This window comes from Mustela nivalis (assembly GCF_964662115.1).
Source record: "Mustela nivalis genome assembly, chromosome: 6".
In the NCBI taxonomy this organism is placed as follows: Eukaryota; Metazoa; Chordata; class Mammalia; order Carnivora; family Mustelidae; genus Mustela; species Mustela nivalis.
Window position 1 is genome coordinate 125,029,188 of NC_139025.1, and position 12,527 is coordinate 125,041,714.

A 12,527-nucleotide genomic window follows, 5' to 3' on the forward strand; every position below is an offset into this window, starting at 1 on the left:
AAGGTGAGACTCTACATTGCTAGTGGTTATGAATATGGTGTACACACTCTGGAAAACCGTAGGATTCCTATAATGTTAAATGAGTTTTTCCATTGATACTCCAAGGTATTTACCCAACTAATTTGAGAACTTTTGTGCATACAACATTCTGCATGCAACTGTTTGAAGAATATCTATTCACAATCGCCAAAAACTGGAAATCTCCCAAATATCCTTCAGTGGTTGAATAAACAAAATGTGGTACAAAGAATGGCATAGCATCCAACAATAAAAAGAACCATTGATACACAAACAACATCGATGAATCTCAAAGGCATAATGGTGAATGAATAAAGTCGGACTCAAAATGCTGCATATGGCATAATTTCATATACATAACATTCTCAAAAAGGCAAAACTATGGCCAATGTCTGTGTATTCGAGTTTGGGGAGGGTTTGGCTATAAAAGGACAAGACAGAATTCTTTGGGTGATGTATCCTAATTGTGTTGGTGGCTACAAGAATCCAAACAAGTGTTTAAACCCCTCCCTCCTCAAAAGGTCAGTTTTACTGTGTATCAATTTAAAAAAGTCAAACAAATTCTAAACAATTACTAAACATATATGTAATGTTCAAAACTAAACAAAAAGTCCTAAACTAAGCAAAATAGCAGTTGTCAAGAAAAGCACGAGGATGGTATTAACTAATCTGTAACTTAACGCATTGTTTGGGAGGAAGGGCGTGGTTACACCCACAGAGTGATGTGAGAGTGAACAGAAAGCAGTGAACAGGCCTTGGTATCAGCGAGAGGAACCAATGGAAGTGGTGGCATGAAGTATTAAGAGGAAGGCAAGAATGGGGAAAGGTCAGAACACGAATTTAGGAAGCAAAAGGAGCAACTTCGCATTAAAGTGATGCATTGGCCAAGCAGGGCTTGGAAATGGAGCCGAGACAGGATGGGTGAGACAAAGTTTGGGAAGAGTAAGCAGGGCGAAGAAGTGAGAAGGATGGAAAGCACCTAGTGTGAGGGTGCAGAAAGCAAAGGCAGGCTATTTATGCAGCTTCTCCTGCAGTCCCCCAGGTGCCAAAGGGCAGGTGCCAAGGGGCACCAAGAAGAGCGAGCACTCCTGCGCGGGAGTAACGTGCACTTTTCCTGGAGGTCCCGCGCGCGGTGCAGGTCATAGCCGCGGGCGCGCGCGCTCCCAGGCTGGCCCCGGAGGCGCGGGGAGGGTGGGGGGCGGGGGCGGGGCGCGCGCTCGTCCACGAGAGGTGGGGGCGGGGCGCGGCTGCGGCCGGTGACGTCAGGGAAGGGCGCGCGCGCCGGGCGGCTGCGGGCGGAGCCGGGAGGCGGGCGCTGCGCGCGGCCGCGGGCGGAGCGGAGGGGCGCAAGGGGCGGAGCGGAGCGCGGGAGGAGGCGGGGGAGGAGAGGCCCCCGAGACCGCGAGCGGCAGCTGAGGAGGGGGCAGCGGAACCCGAGCGCGAGCAAAACAGCTGATCTGATTTTCCTTTAAAGCGAGAGAAAATGGAAGTCGGGTAGCGGTAACTGCGGCGCTGCAGGCTGGCAGAGCGGAGCGGCGCGGCGCGGCGCGGCAGGTGAGACGGCGCTGGCCGCGGTGCTGCTGGCGGCGGCGGGGCCGGGGCCGCGGACCCGGCAGGTGCGCTGTCGGAGCGCGGGCGCCGGGTCCTTCCGCGCTTCGCGGAGAGGCAGGTGGGCTCAGAGGCCGGGCGATCCTGGGGCCAAAGCGCGAAGGCACAGGGGGCGCGGGGGTCGCGGGCTCCACGCAGGGCTCGCGACGCGCTGCATTGCGGGCTCCGTTCTGGACCCCGCGAGCGCCGCGGGCGCCGGCTCCGGATCGGCGCGCGTCTCCCAGGCAGGGCGCGGCGCTCTGGCTGGGTCCGGGCCGGCGTCTCCTCGGAGCCCCTTAGCTGTCTGCACTGGAACGTGATGACAGGCGTGGGAGGACCGCCCCCCCCCCACCCGGAGTCCGTGTGGGCGCTCCGGGGGTCCCGCGGCGCCGGCCGACTCCCGGGCACGGTGGGGCCCAGAAGCAGCGCTTGAGGCCGCTAGCCGGTGCCCGGGCTGTGGCTGCGTGGGCCACTGTGGCCCGGCGCACAGCTTGCTTGCTTGCTCCTCTGGCTCTGGCTGGACAGCAGGGGAACCGTTAATGCAATTTGGCTGTAAACCCGGAGGCCTTCCCTAGTATCTTCTCACTGGAGGGGAAAAAATTGCATCTGCTGTGCTTTAAGTGCTCCTTTAAATTTGAGAGATGTCAGTGATGTCATCATTAACAAAAACTTTCCTTCATTGGACACAACCGCTCAAGTGTACCCTCCTCCCGGTGCAGCTATTGCAGCCCTTTGAGAAGCTTTGTAAGAGAATGGATTTGCCTTTGCTTCCTAAACTCAACAGCATTGCACAAGTGAAAACGATACTTATTTTTATTTATTGGCTTGAGAATCAATAGATTTGAGAGTAGCTGAAAGGAAACTTGTTAGATCCCAGCGGATCTGGGAATCGCTTCATCCACACCAAAAGGATCCAGAGGAAAGTGTCATGCATGACACTTACATGCTAATTGGCTTGCCTTGTCTTTATAAATGAAAGTGAGCTGTGAGATTTAAAAAAGAAAAAAAAAGAAAGAAAGAAAGGATATTATATTTGATGTAGCACATGATGTGTCCAGGAAAAGGTGGACAGTGTGGCCTAAATTTGTACAGGCCTTGATGGCTTCAGGAAAATCTGTAGCTCTTCTTTTTTCAGTACCCCTACCCCCTCCAGGATGGGTCTGGGAGCAGCCTGCCCTAGGGAAAGGAGTGGCTCCTTCTGTGGGGCCCTCCCTGCCTTTCATTTTCTTACTGTAGCAGCTGGTGTGTCCCACCATCCTTTAGGCCAATTCAACACCAGGGAGAGTGGAGAGAGTGCAGAACCTAGAGACCTACCTGCACAGCACATCAAGTTCTGCGGGAATTTTGCCCCTAAATGCAAGCAGCAAGCCATCATTATTGTGTGTGTGTGTGTGAGTGTTCCATTAGTACTGATTGTTATGGGAACAAAAGTGAGCAAGTTCCCAAGACAGTCTGAATATCTACTTAAGCCTATCATATTGAAAGGATATTCAATAAGGGACAAAAGTATTGACATTTTTGTATTTAATAATTCATGACCACCCCTAATTGCTTAAAATAAACATGCCTTAAATTATTAGTGTGATCATATTGGGTCTGTAAAGAAGTTAATACCATATGCCATGTAAAAGTTTGAGTCTGGTCAAGAATGTGAAGCTTTGAAATGCTGGAGTGGAGCCAAGAAAATGGGGAAGCAGTGGTTTACTTTAGGGTGATGTTCAGGGTGGCAATGGATGGAACCCATTGCCTCACGGTATCTTGCCAGCTCTGGGTCTCAGCCTGGATCTGGTATTGCGGGTGTCTTCATAGGAAGTAACTGCTGGGGCCCCCAGCCTTGGTGGAGGCCAACAGTGGAATTGTCAAGAAGCTAAACTGTGTGTTCTCACCTTGTGGAGAAGGGGAGGTGTACCTCCCGTTGAAGCAAGCAGTGTGTACACAGCCTCGCACCTCTGACAGTTGCCAAATATATTCACAATGGCAAGACTGGATGAGACAGGAAGCCTGGTAGCAGAATCTTTACTGACATTTCTGTGACTTTGGTCCCACAGCATGTCATTGCTCTGGAACTCGAGCTCCTAAGTCATGGCTGAGATTTTTCTATAATTGAAGTGTTCCCAGGACTGTGTGAAATAGTATGAAAATTGTTTTCTTCAGGCTCCAAGCTATGAACTCTTCAGAAATTGAGACTGTGAAATCACTCTGGCTACATATCCATTTTTTTAAACCTGTAGACCTGTGAAAATATTTGCCATAATTTTATTTAACTCACTGCAGTACTTGTAAAAGATAGAAATGTGTTTCCACTAAATCTTTAGGTAGTCATTTATTTCTTAAAACATTTCAAAAACAAACACTTTAAAGCCTCTTCGTCCCATTTGTATGCTTAGAGTATCATGTCTTCTGTTTCTGAGAAGCCAAAGTTGCCTTGCTTTTCTTTTTGTTCCCATCGGATCCTAAGGTCATGTACTTGTGTGTTAGGCCCGGAGACTAAAGGCTGAGTCAGCTCCCGCAGGGCCAGCAGGGGGCGTGCTAAACGCGGGTTGGCAGCCCATTCTCTACCTGAGCCACCTTGGAAGAGGATCTGGGATGACCAAGTCGAGGTGGGGGTGAGTGTGGCGGTGTGTGTGTGTGTGTGTGTGTGTACGTACACACATGTCAGTGTGTGCTTGTGTGCACCACACCTCTGTGTGCCTGTGTGTGTGTGTGTACACGCATGCCAGTGTGTGCTTGTGTGCACCGCACCTCTGTGTGCCTGTCACCCAAAGGGTGAAAACTGAAGGAAGGATGGGCAAATTACTTGAATAGCCAGAAATTGTGGCTCCAGAACTCTGGCCTCCCTCAAAGAGGCACTGCGATTACTCTCACTTGAAGGGCTCCTGGTCTTTGGAGAGTGGCTGTTGGTTCTAGTCTGAAGGCTCCATGCCTTTTCTAACTGCAGAAGGGAGGATGTTGGCTTGGGGAGGAGCTTCTGGTCTCTATCCTGATCCTGGTGAGGACATGACTGCCACCCAGGACAGCCAGAGGAAATGCCACCAACGTCCTGCCAGATTTCCTCTTGGGTTTGACTCCTGTTCACTTAAACCCTGGGACTGTGTGTGGCACCTCCTGGAGGGTTTATTTGCTTGTCTTACCAGGGTTATTGGCCTGGGGTTACTCTGATGGAATGAAGCAAATGTTTATTTACAGTATATTTCTTTTCCCATAGAAAATGAAAACGGGAGAAAAGAGGCAACTGTGCTTTTTGCTTACATGTGCTTAATCTGACTCTAGGTATATGCAGGTAGTTCATCGGCAAGTTCCCTGTGAGGCTTCTCCTTGCAGGAGCTGAGCTCCTGAGTGGAGGGTCATCTTGTTGGTTGGGATGGGTGGATGGCTTTGATGATCACTGCAGCATCTGGAGTGGTACTGAGCATCAGATACGCCTCCCTCTTCCCCAGGTCCCTCATGGCACTCACATGCAAAAGGGAAACATAATACCTCAGAAGGGAATAGATTTTCTGCTAGAGAATTCTCTAAATGCTATGGCTGGCTATTTCTTGATACATCTTGTTCCATCAAAAATGCATGTAAAACCAAATTATTGATTTCAGAGGGACAAATGGGAAAATTTTTTCAGCTTTGTGCTGAAGCACACTCTTTACTTAGAGCACTGTAAATGGCTACAGGGGGAGGGATGTGCCACTAGTAAGATAAGGGGTGGTACCTTATCCTTTTAGAAGATGTCCATCCCTGAGGATGACCAAAGAACATCTCATTCAAAGGGAGCCCTGAGATCCACAGGAGTTTAAGTGGAAATAAAACATGCTAGCTCCTACTAATAATCTAATTTGAAAATATTTTACCCTTGAAAGTTGGAGGTAGAGTTTTATTGGCCCTTGGTTATACTGCTGTATCCCAAATAGTGTATATGTCAACCCAAGCGCAAGACAGCCTTCATGCAGATGAGACAGAGCAGACAACGTAGGAGCTTTCGTCCACACCTTGGGGATAGGTTCTTTATCATTCATAGTAACAAGCTGGAGAAATGGTTGAAATAATTCTTTAAATTCTGAAATTGAGAAATGCACTGGACACTGCCTCGCTTCATGTCTGTATTATGGTGGTGTGTTTAGCTGTGTCTGACTTGGGAATTATATCTCCTGACTGGGAAGTGGGTAAAGACTGCATTTCCACCTGCATCAGCCACCCTGGACAGCACATAGTGTGACCGTGCTCTAGGCTCCTTGTGGGAAAAGGAGAGAGCTAGCTTCCTGTCTCTTGAAGGCCTTATCTAATAAAATCATTCTCTTCCATGAGACCCCAGCCCTTGCTATTAAGGATTTGTGTTATCCACCAACCCACATTGTGAGAAGTCAAATGCACATTACTGCTGATGGAAATTCTAAAGGCCTCTCTCCTGGTTTAAGCAGATAAGTCTAAAGTAAACTCATTTTCTAGCTTTGAAGGATTTTGAGTCTCCCTCCAGGGAATTATTTTCTATTTGAACTTAATTTAATCTTACCTCGTTTTCCTTATAAATGTAATAGAAATTTGATGTCTGAATGAATATGCATGAGTAAGATGTTATATTGATTTTTATGAAATATAAAATGAGAACTTTGAAATTAATATCCTTTTCTGTTTGGTGTTTCACTCAATTGTTTCATTAGATTACTGTAGAGTTTCATATGGCACTCAGGATTGGTATGACTAAACCACCTACCCACCCCTTGGTGAGATTAGATTAAGTTTCTCAGTTACTGAGACGAGTTGAGGAGTTCGTCCCAGAGAAGGCAAATGTGTGGAGCTGAGGCAGATACCCCACATGCCTTCCCTGCCAAGTTGAGACTGCTGCCTCTGGCAAGACCTTGCTCTGCTACCCTTGGGGCTGACAAACCCATGGTTTATCCCCATCATCTCCGTGCTTCCATTCTAGGAACTGTCCATGACATGAGCCTCTCCTGGTTCTTAAAGTAAACTCAGGGTTGGCCTGGCTTGTCCTTGTCATGCAAGAAATCTCTTACATGTCTCTTACACAATGCACCATGTCCTGGGACATGAAGTGCCCCTTGTTCTGCAGACCACCCCCACCCCCAAGCTGAATTGTACCCCTTTATCTTGGGAGTCCAAAAGCCATGGTGGCAATCTATTTCCCCACAGTTCCTCTAGTAATGATTTGAAGTTTAGAAAAAAAATGAGCATTATTGAGATATGGGCAACACATTTGCTTGTGTAATATTTTATGCCTTTAAAACACATCTTTCCAGGGACACCTGGGTGGCTCACTTGGTTAAGCATCCAACTCTTGATTTCTGCTCAAGGTCCTGAGATGGAGGCTCGCATCAGGCCCTGCGCTCAGTACAGATTCTGCTCCAGATTCTCTCTCTCCCTTTGCCCCTCCCTCTGCTTGTGCATGCACGCCCGTGTATATGCACATGCTCTCTCTCCAAAATAAATAAACAAATCTTTAAAAAAAAAAAAACAAAACTCTTTCCACATTCCAAGATATACATAGTTAACATTTTCTTTTTAAAATTTAAGAATTGGATTTTTTTTTTTGCCAGTCTTTTAAATAATACCATGCTAACCCTTAGAAGAATCACCACTAAGCAATAAAAATAAAATGGACAAGTTCACGTCTCTGACTCGGATGGGGTGATGATCTGTGTGACCTTGGGCACAGTCCCAGGCAGCTCCCTGGGGGAGAATATCTGCCCTAGTCCTCCTGCAGGCTCTGGGGGAGGATCTGGTGGGAGTGTGTGCAGTGAGTTCTTAAATTCTAAGTAGCCATCAGTTGTTCCAATAAAAGGAATTGGAGATTGATTATGTCTGTCTCACTCATCACTAGCCTATTTCTCTCTCTTGTCAGTTGATGGATTTACAGTTTGTACTTGTAACTCAAGGCATTGCTTGAATGAACTTGCTTTGTCTTGTTTTGTAGAGGAAGAAGGAAGCCTGGGTAAGAAGGATAGATGACTTCCTATGGCTTTAGTGATTCTTACAGTTTATCTAAAACTGTGAACCTGCTTTGTTAAAAATACTAAAGGAAGGGGCACTAGGGTGGCTCAGTGGGTGAAGCATCCGACTCTTGGTTTCCACTTCGGTCATGATCTCAGGGTTGTGAGGTCTAGCCTTGTGTTGGGTGCCACACTCCGTGGGGAGTCAGCTTGAAGATTTTCTCCCTCTGCCTCTCCCCCCGAGCTGGCATGCATGTGCGTGCTCACACTCTCTCTCTAAAATAAAAAAATCTTTTAAAAAAAATGCTGAAGGGAATTCCTCTAAATTCAAATAAATCACAAACTTCCCCCAACCTGGGCTGTGTCCCCTGTGCCTTGGATGCTGCTGAGCCCCCAAGGGCTCATTGGATGGTTACAGAGCACATTTCCTTACACTTGGAATTGATGAAAGATTGGTTGTTTGCATGAACAACTTGGGGCTGGGGAGAGGAAAGAGAATAGCGTTCCGGAGGTGGAGTTGTGCCCACCAGTGTCAGTGATGGGCAGTGACTATGACCTACAACCTTGCCAGCATGGTTGGTCCTGGCATTTACCCCTGGCGAGAGGGTGTGCCCAGATCAGTGTCTACACCACTCTCCCCACCCTGAACACTCTCCCTTGTAGGACCTGCTGGCATTCCCAGAACAAGTTTTTAGGCTCTGAGACCCCTTGTCATTGGCACTGGCTGTGGTGAAGTATCCAGAGGTCTTTGTGCCACCTCAGGATAAGGCAGGCGCATGAGGGAGGAAGTGGCTTTTTTGCAAGCCCTGTCACTTATTAGGTTGACTGAAAGCTCTGTGGCTATTTAACTTGTCACTATGGATGTGCAATTATTGGTAGGCAAATTGAAAGGCCAAACTGAATCTCTTGGGTATCTGTGGCCTGGAAATGCAGGAATGGATTGCAGTTCACATACACATTCCTTCATTATTCTCTTTGCAAAGTCTGTCTTGTCTGAGGTACTGACTGAGAACTAGGTCCTTAGGTCCACTTGGCCAGAAGTGGGCAGTCAACCCTGGGTTATTGGGTGTGTGCTGTCAGCCTGGGCTTTTCTTCGGGGTCTTCTGACTGTACTGGATGAGGTAGGCAGGGTTTCCTTAGGTTTCTTCTGCCACAGTTGACTTACTCCTAGGGGGCTGAGGGAATGGGCCAAATAAGGAAGGGGATTAAGAGGCACAGACTTCCACTTATAAAATAAGTAAGTCAGAGAGATGAAGAGCACAGAGTAGGGAATACAGTCAATAATACTGTAATAACATTATACGGTGGCAGATGGTGACTACACTTCACCATGGTGAGCACTGAGTAATGTATACAATTGTCAAATCACTACAGTGTGCACCTGAAGCTAATATAGCATTGTATGTCAACTATCCTTCAGTAATAAAAATGAAGATAAGTTGATCTATCCTGTGGACGGCCTCATAGACATTATCACAAAAGGCAGTTAAGACTTCAGGACCCCCCTTGGGAGGGGTCAACATGGAGGAGAAATTTTGCAGTTTAACATTTGGGGCTCATTACCAGAAGATTAGTGTGCAGTTGCATTTAAATTAGACTCCTCTATCCCCATGGAGTGACTGGAGGGCCAGGCTACAAACATGGACATGAGTGAGCATCTGTTTGTAGCCTACCAGCTGCCCTGGTGAAGGACAGGTCCTGCCTGCTGGGGAGAGAACTCCCAGCCCAGAGGTGGCCTCCTTCTTGCTTTAGCCTCCACTTTGGGCACATTTCCGAGGTCTAATCTCACATGGCGAAAGAAAAAAAAATCTAGCTGCCTGTTCTCTGATTATCCCATTAATTCCATGATCCTTGCAGAATCATTTCCAGTTTAAGTGCTGACTAATCAGGGCAAAGAAAACCCATCTCATTGTTGAGAGAGAACAGGTAGGAAAATTCTGAGGTCTCTTCAAGAGATGTGTATCCGTTTCTTAGGTGGAGGACAATACAGAGCATTTTCACAAGTATGTGTCCTTAGAAATGAGTTGTGTGGACAGCATTCCTCCTCCTGACCAGTAAGCTCCTGGAAGAGATCTCTGATGTACCTTGTTCAGAAGAGACTCTCAACTTGTGTTTGTTAAATGCACTTAATGAGTCCTGTGGGAATTAAAATTAAACATTTAACTATTCTTTCCAGAATTGGTTAGCTCCCATGAGTTCAAAAGCATTGTAGTTGAGAATACGGTTCACATAAAATTTGAAACATTTCCCTGCTGTAGTCCCCAGTTTGCTAGCATGCAAAATTTTTACATGCTAGATTATTTACTGATAATAATCATTATAATAATAATGCATTATTTATAATATATATATTGTAATATTGCAATATAATAATAAGCATTATTTACTGATTATTTACTGATTCACCTTCTTGGGACTTGCTTGTCACTCAGCAGAGGATAAATTCTGAGAGGAGTTATAGTTTCATATTTTCCATTATATTTTTTAAATATTTTATTAAGTTATTAGAGAGAGCAAGGGAGCAAGAGAGCAGGGGCTGTGGCAGTGGGATAAGCACACTCCCTACTGAGCTCAGAGCCTGATGTGGGGCTCAATCATAGGACCCTGAGATCTTAACAGTAGCCGAAGTCAGATGCCTAATTGACTGAGCCAACCAGGCACCCCTTTCTGCTATATATATCACATATATTCTATGCAGTTTCAGGGAATATTGGCTGTATCTGTTTGATAAGACAAATTATTATACTCTAGAGTTTTTTTATTCTTTATTTATTTGTTGGAGAGAGAGTGCACACATACAGAAGCAGGGGAAGCAGCAGGCAGAGGAAGAAGCAGACTCCCCACTTAGCAGGGAGGCCAACATGGGGCTCGATCCCAGGACCCAGGGATCATGACTTGAGCCAAAGGCAGGTGTTAAACCAATTGAGCCCCACCCAGGTGTCCCACTCTATAGAGTTAAAAAAAAAAAAAAAAAAAAAGAAAGTCCTCCCAACCTCAATTTTTCCTGTCTGGGGTTTCAGAGGAGCCGAGAAAAATGAAGTGTCCTATACTATCTATGCAAGGGACTAACACTTCCTTTGGGTCTCTCTCCACTTCCTGCAGACTGGGGCCAGCAACCATGCTGTCCGCACTCGGTCCCTTGCCCTCTTGCTGCCTGTCTCTGCTTCTGATGAGCTCATCTTCCTGCTCTAAAGGGTCCCCTTGGGGCTACGGGGGCCCTTGAACCTCAACTGTCTGCCACTGAGAGATTCCTTATCACCTGTCTTAATGTTATTTCAGTTTGGCAGGAGAGTAAGATCGACTGGACCGGTGGTAACAGAACACAGCCATGCCTCTGTAATGTACAGGTCTGTCCCCAAGGTACTGAGTGGGAAACGACACTTCTGGTTAAAGCACTGCTGGGAAGTTTTTCTTTCAAGTAATTAGCCTTTCCTGTCATTGTTCCCTTCAATGTTCTTAATCTGGCCAAAGTGGCCCAAGAAAGAAGGAACTGAACCACTGTATCCATGATGATAAAGGGAGGGCTCACAGAAATGCTGCTTGAAAAGCCCTCTATCAGAATGGGAGATCCGTGGTCCTCCTCCTTGCCCTACGGGAGGCACCTCCAGTGGGCTCAGGAGGCTGGTGTGGCACCCCAGAGGGAGCAAAGAATGGGCATTAGTAAGACAAGGAAAACAACCTCGAATTAACCCTCTGTGGTGCAGGAGGGTACCAAACAGGGTAAAGTCAAGTGCAGTGAAGTCCAGAATCTGAGCCACACCTGCAGCCCCCAAAGTGTGTGCTCTTCATGTCCCACTCCTCCTAACAGACAGGAGGAGAGGCAGGCACGGTTTCTGATTAGGAAGGCATGTTGGCTGCCTACTCTCGGGTGTGATAGAATGACCTGTGTCCATTCCCAGAGCTGCCCAGCCTGCAGCAGGGCAGACCCCCAGGTTCCTGATGGCCCTACCCCTCAGTTCTCCATGTGTCCCAAGGAGCAGGTAGTGGCCTTTTACCCTGGATTCCCAGTGGCATTCCATGAGCAGTGGAGAAGGACACGAGAAAGCGCCTCTGGAATGGACATCTGGCTGCCACAAGGGAGCTCCCCCAAGGGCTTGGAGTGTGGGCCTGGGCTGAGTATCAGTGACAGAAGGCAGCCCCGGCCACTACACCAGCTTTGGGCAGCTACTGGGGTGGTGGGGAGGCCACACATGAAGGCACCACATGGGGAGAGGACGGGCAAGGGGCACGTTCTCAGGGGAACTGGAGCTCTTCAAACCCCAGCTTCAGTCTCTTCATCTGCACATGAAGCTGTACTTTATAAATTGTATAAGACTGTACGAATGTAAGAAGCATTTTTTTGGTTTTGGTTTTGGTTTTTTAATGTCGGCGTTGTCATCACATGGCTCCCAGTGGCTCATAGAGAATGCCCCATGGATGTTTGTTGCTGGCGCAGCTAGGCTTGTGGGCTGAAAGTAGGCTGCAGGTCATTTCTGCAGGGACTGTGGGCATGAGGCTGCCACCCCTGTCTTTGGGGCCATCCTATATTCTCCCCATGGATTACTGCTTTCCCCAAATCCCTGAGCGCATGAGACTTGACCCTTCTGCTTACCCTGAGTATTTTCAGGAACTTGACTCAGGCCAGCCCCATGTACGTCCATTAAATGGACCCCCCATTTAGGGCACTGAGCACAGAGAGTCCATGTCAGCCCCTGCTGTGACTGCCCAGTGGTCTTGCACTTGTTCTCTCCAGCTACTTCTGTGGGATCCTGCCTTCCCAGCATGCTCTGCTTCCTAGAGTGTCTACAGGGGAGGATGTGGGCATCTGAGTGTTTGCGCAGGGCCATCTGAGCTCCCAGGCTGGCTTGGGTGAGATAACTCCAGCCCTGGGGGTCCTGGGGGCTGGAGTCCAAGAGAGGATTTGCTTTGGGCCTGGACACCCTGGGCTCCATTTCTGTTGGTGCTGCCTCTCCTGCAATGGGTCCCTGGCTGCGTCAAATCCTCCCC

At 47.8% G+C, this 12,527-nt stretch overlaps 1 protein-coding gene across 1 annotated transcript in view; it reads left to right on the forward strand.

Annotated features, from left to right (window-relative positions):
* Nucleotides 1-1,358: 1,358 nt before the first annotated feature.
* Nucleotides 1,359-12,527, forward strand: part of OTUD7A (OTU deubiquitinase 7A) — a 363,957-nt gene continuing 352,788 nt past the window's right edge. Inside the window, exon 1 of the mRNA XM_082736328.1 lies at nucleotides 1,359-1,572. The gene's annotated coding sequence lies outside the window, so the exon portion shown is untranslated. The remainder of the gene's footprint in view (nucleotides 1,573-12,527) is intronic.